Here is a 7,757-nt window from a genome sequence, read left to right as displayed (position 1 = left end):
CAGACATGCTCTATAGGGGAAGGGCCAGGACTTGTGGCCGGCCAAGACATATGGACAATATGGTGACGCTGGAGGTAGTCCTTCACGACACGATCGCGGTGGGCAAGGGCATACTCATCATCTTGAAAGCTGAATCGTCGACCTGCACGTTGAGTAAAGGGCAGAACTATCGGTGCCAGCAGGATGTGGTCACGGTAGTACAAACCAGTGACCCATCCTTGAACAAAATGCAATCCCGTTCTGCCAGTCATGGTGATTCCTCCCCACGCCATAACAGACGCACGCCCGAATCTGTCATGCTGTCTGACGTTAACGTAAGCATGACGCCCATTTACACACCTCCAAACGGGATCACGCCTTTCGGTGAAATTCAGAATAAATCTGGATTCATCTGACAATATTACACGCGCCCATCGACGATTACGCTGCCTGCATCATTGACGCCTGTTTGCCATGCGCTGGCGAGTTAATGGAGGCACACCACGCGGTCGTCGCGCATGCAAATGGGCATGCAGTAGCTGATTTCTAATCGTTTGGGGTGTAACTCGAATTCCTGTAACTTGGTACAAGTTTACAGAAAGCTGATTGCCCTTAGTCCTAGATTTCGCAGGACCTGTGTACGAATGTATCGACCCTGGGCTTGTGTAGTGGCTTTGGGACGACCTAAACGAGGTCTATCCTCATGCTTGTTGGTACTGGTTGTGACACATTAAGCATGTTGGCTACTGCTTGCTGTGTAGAACCCATTTGAAGCATGTCAATAGCAGGTAGGCTTTCACCATGTTGAAGACGTCTCATTGCAAATTAAACGTAACACACTAAAGCAAAGATACGCTAAACAGTAAATCTTATGCAAGAACCAATAGGAAAGCAAACATAGATAGGATAAATCAGCACGCAGCAGTTTTCATCAATCACTTCCTTGAAGTGTCAAATTTGACAATGAATCCCTCCCACGTGTATGGCGCTATTGCGTGTCGCAGGGCAGCTCTGGCTCTGTTGGGGCGATAAGTTCTTCATCTGTGGTGAACATACTCTCAAAGCATGTCAAGTGTCCATGACTATTTATCATATCACAACCTGCATACGTATTTACATTTCAATATCCCCTACTTTTTTTGAAGAGTATATATGATAGACACCTAGGAGTATTGACCATCACGACATTCACTGAATTTCACTGCATTTACAGGGGGTCACATTTACTGAATGGCATGACATTAAAACTTTGTATAGCATACTATTGATAGGGTTTACGTTCACCAGCAATTTTCCGAAGGGTAGAAACACGTCTCGATCTGATATTTTGTAATTCCAATGATTTTAGAAACATTGAGTTTCATAGTATTTCCAATTTAAATCTGAGGTTGATTCTGTCAAAACAAAAGTGTAAGAATTGGAACACAGATCTGTCTATAAATGTATTATGTAATCTATTAACAGATTTTATATAACACCGTGCCTAAATTGAGTACGAAATATACTTGATTCCTTTATTCTCTGAAAATTTTAATATAAAATGTTGTCACATGGGTTTGTTAATCTTTCCTTAATAATTATAGAAGTTTTCAATTTGTTTGGAAAACATAAAAAAAATAATGTGCAAGTCCAATATGAATGGTGTCTTTGATGATCCATGGAAAAATAGGGGAAATGTGTGTAGGACTTTTTAATTAGTTGATAATTGATAATAATTTATTGAATTTGGAAGGGATATATTTCCGCAAATGTTAGGTATCCTCATGGGAAGCAACTGTGCACCTTTGCTTGCTGATTTGTTTCTGTATTCTAACGAAGCCGGTAATATACAGGCACTCGTAAAAGCAAATAAACGATTAGTCAATCATTTTAATTTCACTTATCGTTATATCGATGATATTCTATCACTGTATAATCCCAAATTCAGTGATTATGTAGAATTCATATATCCTGATGAGTTTGTAATTAAAAGTACTACTGACAGTGACCATTGCGCTTCCTATTTGATCTGCGTCTCGATAATTTTTGACAATTGCCATAAACTGAGTATTAAAAATTGTACGTTAAACGTGATGACTTTGGCTTTCCGATTATCAACTTTCCATTTATTAGTAGTAAAATTCCTATAATACCAGCTTACAGAGTGTATGTGTCTCAGCTAGTTCGTTATTCAGATCTTTTAAGCTTCAATTACAGGGAGTATTGCCCACTAAACTTACAAAAACCTTTTAAAAACTTTTTACGGTCGTCATATTGATTTGATTAGTAAATATAGCATGTCTCTTTCGGCTATTGTTCTAGATATATTTTATTGATGCGTATACTGCCTGATTATGTCTACTACATCTGTTAACACTGTTCATCATGTGCATATTGCATACGGAAAGTCGATGTGTCAATTAGGCCAGACAAGGTAACCTTACTCTTCCGGACACGCGTTACCACTGTTTGTCGTGTATTTTGTACACGGTGAACAGTGCATTTGCTGATTACACTAATTTGCCTATACCGTTTTTATAGGACTTTGAATTTGGCTAATAGTTTGGATTGATCTTACTTGGTTTTATTTTATTTATGTCTTGGTTAAGGGCTACCTCAATTAAGCCATTTTGGTTTAATATATGGGAATAAAAAATGTCTCAAAATTCGGGAAGCCAGTTAAATGTAGTTATCGCTCTTCTGAGTCCCCCCCCCCCCCCCAAATAGTAAACGTTTTGTTAATCTGTGAATTGTATTGGATTACCCAATATTTTCAGTTCCTACGGATGCGGGTTCATGAAGACTGCTACTAATATCGCTATGATCTATACAAGCAACTACAACTTCACCGTTCACATTTTGGCTTTTAGTGAACACATCGATCAAATTTGGTATCGTAAGGCAAAAACACAATTCCAATCCACAAACTGGGCATATAAACGGAAACTGATCAGTTAAGAGTATTTTGTCAGTTCAAACAAACATCATGCACTCCTAATTGCTACATCTGTGAAGCAGATTCACGATTAATATACCGCTCCCACATATTACGATATATAATTTGAAAAAAAGAAAACGTTAACGAACAGATAAAGTATGAATTGAATATAGTAATATAACGAGTATTTATCAGTGATAAGCATGTACCTCGATGTTCATAACAAATTTAAGGTATATTCAGCTCGGAGGAGTTACTTCCCTTTCCCAAAATGCCAGTTTCCCGAAACCGGACCCATGCCGCCAATAAAATACAAAGAATTGAATGCAAGTATTTATTTGAGCATTGTTTAAATAATAAAACTTTTGGGTTGGCCAAATAAAAGTATTGTTTACTTTATCAAATACACAACACTTAGCTTATTTATGTGTGATCACTCATCAGCTATAACTTCATGAAAGTGCGTTCTATGCTGCACACGAAAGACCCCAACAGATTCCGTATGGATTGTTTGTTTATTTAAAAAAATGTTCAATGTATGGAATCGTGTCCACGTAGATAATTTGTGTAATAACTCATTTTAAGATTATTGAATGTAAACTAGGACCTTGACTTGTTATAAGAAGTTAGTGTTTATCTTAAAGCACCACCCCCTTTCCGGAGTCCTTAGGTAACGCAAAAAACAGTCTATTATGTTTTTAACATTTGTTCACACGAAGATGATCACTGCTAATATTCAGCATTCCAGAGCCTTCCGTACAGGATTTATTATAAATTTTGTGTCAAGCATTGGGGTCATGAGAGGACAAACATTATCGATATACAGCGTTGAGTGGCCTTCCGTTCCCGAGCTTCGCAGACCTTAGAAAGCGATAGATCCATGTTGTATTTATATTCGATTTAAAGCATTGGAAAAATGAAAGCCCTATCTTATGCGAAATATGGGCGTCTGTTGTATGACAACCACTTGCTCATAATAAAATTAATTAAAAATCAGATATTGATGTATTTGTTCTATCAATTATTCATTTAATGCATTGTAGAATACTGTATCAGTAGTGGGGAGGGATAAAGGATGAGAAACATTTGTGGAAAATATGTCCTATAAGATCAATTCTGCAATATATATTAAAACCAGGATAATTTAAACTTACAACCATTAAAGGGTTAATCTTTGGAGTTATCTACCCTGTGTTGCTTATCCATACTTTGAATAAAAGTACAATATTGGTATTGTCCCTTAAAGGACAATATTGGTGTCAGTCATAAAATATGTGATAGACATGGTTAAATACATCCCAAATATATTTTTAACACAGAGATCATTGCTACGGGAAATGTGTAACAAGCAGGTGAAGAAACGGGAAGTGACGCCAAACACGAGTTGTCCTTCTATATAACTGACTGAAGTAACGACCGATAACAGACAAACGATCGAATTTCATTTCACTGATAACTCAATAATATATACAATATTTAAAGAAACTAGGACTGAAATTGAAATGTCAATTTCTATAATCACTTAATTGTTTATCTATTTGAACTATGGTATCAATTGTTTGTCCTTGTCATGGGTCGCTTCTTTAGGGTAATTCTTTTTCAATGGATGGTCTAGGGTGGAAATGGAGTCGGGTTTAACGTCCTACTGGGCTAATAATAAATATGCCATAGTGTGCTATGAGGGAAATTTTGCTAGAACAGCGGCGCGACGGCCTACTCTTATATCGAATTCTAATTGCCAGTGGATTTTTAGGTGCACACCAATGTGCACACGGCACCTCGGTTTTTCGTTCCGTCCGAACGACTAGACAGCTGTCCTTATTAGGCCCTCCGTCTTGCACCACTGATAAAGGGGAACCCCCACCGGAAAACCCCTATGAACTTTCTTGGTCAACACTTAGCTACTGTGGCTCCGTCTAGAATCAAAGATGTGTGTTTGACTTAATATTTTCTGCCAGGTTTTTCGTAAAAATTCATAATTATCTACGGGGGGGGGGGGGGTGCAGGTAATAAACAGATATGACTTTGGGAAATGACATAAGAAAATGATCCCACAGTCCATAGATTCCGTTAAAAAGAAAATCCAGATGGTTGTGCCTTACTGGGCTATTTGTTATAATAATATTAAGTTAGCCAGGTGTTCAAGAGAAAGGTTATTACAAATCATTAATGGTCATAGATTTTACATAGAAATCGATGGAGAGAAATGTTCAAATTGTAAATTAACTACCTTCAGTATTCTGAAATGTCTGAATATTCCCAGAGCGGTATTCGGATGGGTATAAACCATGGAAGTAGCAGGTACAAGTTTAAAACGAAATAGTCTAACAGTGCCTTTATAATACCTCCACCAATCGGACCCGATTTGTGACTCGAAGAAGACCATGCGATCCGAAACCTTTCACTTTATGTTAGACATTATACATTATCAACAACAACAAAAACAACAAAATATTAATTCTGGAAATGTGAATCAAGCGATATCTACTGTAGAATAAGTTATTGGGTGATAAATTGTCATATAAGATTCGTTATATTTTCTACACTATCTGAACAAAATATCAATAAAACTTATAGCTACAGGCAGCATTGTAAGCTTTTATATCGATATACATGTATATATATATGAATGTCTTGTATAGGTATTAACAAGAAATCGGCCATACGATTTGTATAAGATTCATTGTATTTTCTGTACTATCTGAACAACATATCAATAACACGTGTAGCTACAGACAACATTTTTAGCTTTTTTATTGATATGTATATGAATGTCTAATATAGCTATTAACAAGAAATCGGCCATAATATTTACTCAATAATTCAGAATTATATATAGACCTACGTGATTTGGCACATTTGAAATAGGTCTCGCATAGCATTTTCTAGTCTAAAGACTCTTTCTTAAACTTTAATCGACTCGCACCTAAGCATATTCACTGGCCTTTGATAAAACGACATGTTGCCTAGCTGGCCGATCTCTATGTGCACTTCAAAGGGTGTTACCGGTCTAACGTTGATCCCAGACTTTTCTTGTCCAAAAATTAAATCACGTAGCTATGTGCTAATTCTCGTGGGGTTTTTTGTTATACATTTCATTCACAAAATTACATATAAGAGAGAGATTTAATTTTATTTCGGAAATTCCGAGATTCCATTTTATTTTTCCCTGAACCATAGCTATTTAATAACCCGAAGTTATGAAAGTTCACTAACCAAGGAGAAGGGATATCGATGAAAGAACTAGACGGCTTTAAGGATTTCATTATTGTGTTGAAATTGTCAACGTAAATTAAGAGAAAACAAAAACTGTATAAATATTTCCTTTACAAAGCGTTAGTTGATTTATGCATATATCTATGCATTACTTCGTAAATAGATCATTACTAAGACCTATACGTATACAATTGTAATGAAGCTTTTTGGAAAAGTAGTTCATTTTGTTTTGGGAAAATACAAACATGGCGTATACATGTACTTGTGTTCAAGGTCGTATACATGTGTTTGTAAACCGGTTTTGTGTGAATAATAAGGTTTAAAGTGTTCTATTTCCAACACTCCGCCCGTTGCCTTTCGCAATACTATACATGTATATATGATAGGGACTAAAACCGATGACGCCTTTTATACGTCTATCTTGGTGTAGCGATTTGTAACTATACAATAGACGTTACGGTTTGAATATTCTTTTCAGATTTGCTGTGAATCATTTAGGTTATGAGAGAACAAAACCCTACCCATTGTCAGCGCTCCTTGGCCTTCCGTGCGTACCCGAGGCTACAATTTTAACAGATATTTTCAATTATTTCAAAACCGAACTCATCCAAGATCCTCGGATCCTTAACATTTTAAGGTTTTATCTGAATCGGACAAAAATGTGACCACTGAAGAGTCCAATAGAGGGACCACAAACTTCGTACATATTTCACATTGTGCGTAAAATCAAACCTATTCGATGTCTTCTGATCATTAAGTTCCATCAACATCGGCAAACGAATCGTGGTTTCATGGAATATGTATCGCATGTCTTGCCAATACTTGCATAAAGAGTACGGTCAATTTTAAAGAGATGCAACAGTTTGATTGCCCCTAAAATCTAACGTATCCGCGATTATTGTTGATAAATGAGTGGACGTTAAACCCCATTTCTCTCTCTCCCTCTCTCTCTCTCTAGTTTAGTTTAAACATATTTTATTGCATCAGTAAAAATAATTAATGATACAATTGGATTAGACAAAAGTTATTAAAAATATTCAGAAATTGTATAAATATAATAGTGCAGTTTACTTGGAGAATTGTGAAATGTAACAAATATAGATCTAATATACATAATAAATAACAGACAAATAAACAAACAGCAATGAATAAGGCGCAAATGAACATAGCTTACAAACAACATTTAATACGATTAGTTGCTTTTATATATGAATACACCTTTTCGAATAATGAGTTGTTTTGGTGGTTGGATAAATTTCAGTCGCCCCACAATAGGGGGTGTGCACATTAATCGAAGAGCGACGAAATAAAATGAAATAAGGTTTAACTTGTTGTTCTGTACTGACTGGTTTTATACATTGAAAACAGGCAATTCACGTCGGTATTCACACTACACATTAGACGCCAAGTAATGAAGGTCAATAGAAAATGGATTGTATCCCACCCAGTCCTATATTTGCACAATAGGCATGCAACTATCTACCATTACGGGTCTATGTGTACGGAAACATAAATGACAACAAGGAATATATGCCAACCAATAACTACAACTTATAAGGGATAACGTATAGTCATTCGGATGGGACGAAACACCGAGGTTCATTGGTAGTTGTAATCCGATATAACAGTAAGCCAAAGCGTTGCT

Source organism: Patella vulgata, chromosome 3, assembly GCF_932274485.2.
Source record: "Patella vulgata chromosome 3, xgPatVulg1.2, whole genome shotgun sequence".
In the NCBI taxonomy this organism is placed as follows: Eukaryota; Metazoa; Mollusca; class Gastropoda; family Patellidae; genus Patella; species Patella vulgata.
This window is presented reverse-complemented; position numbering follows the sequence as displayed.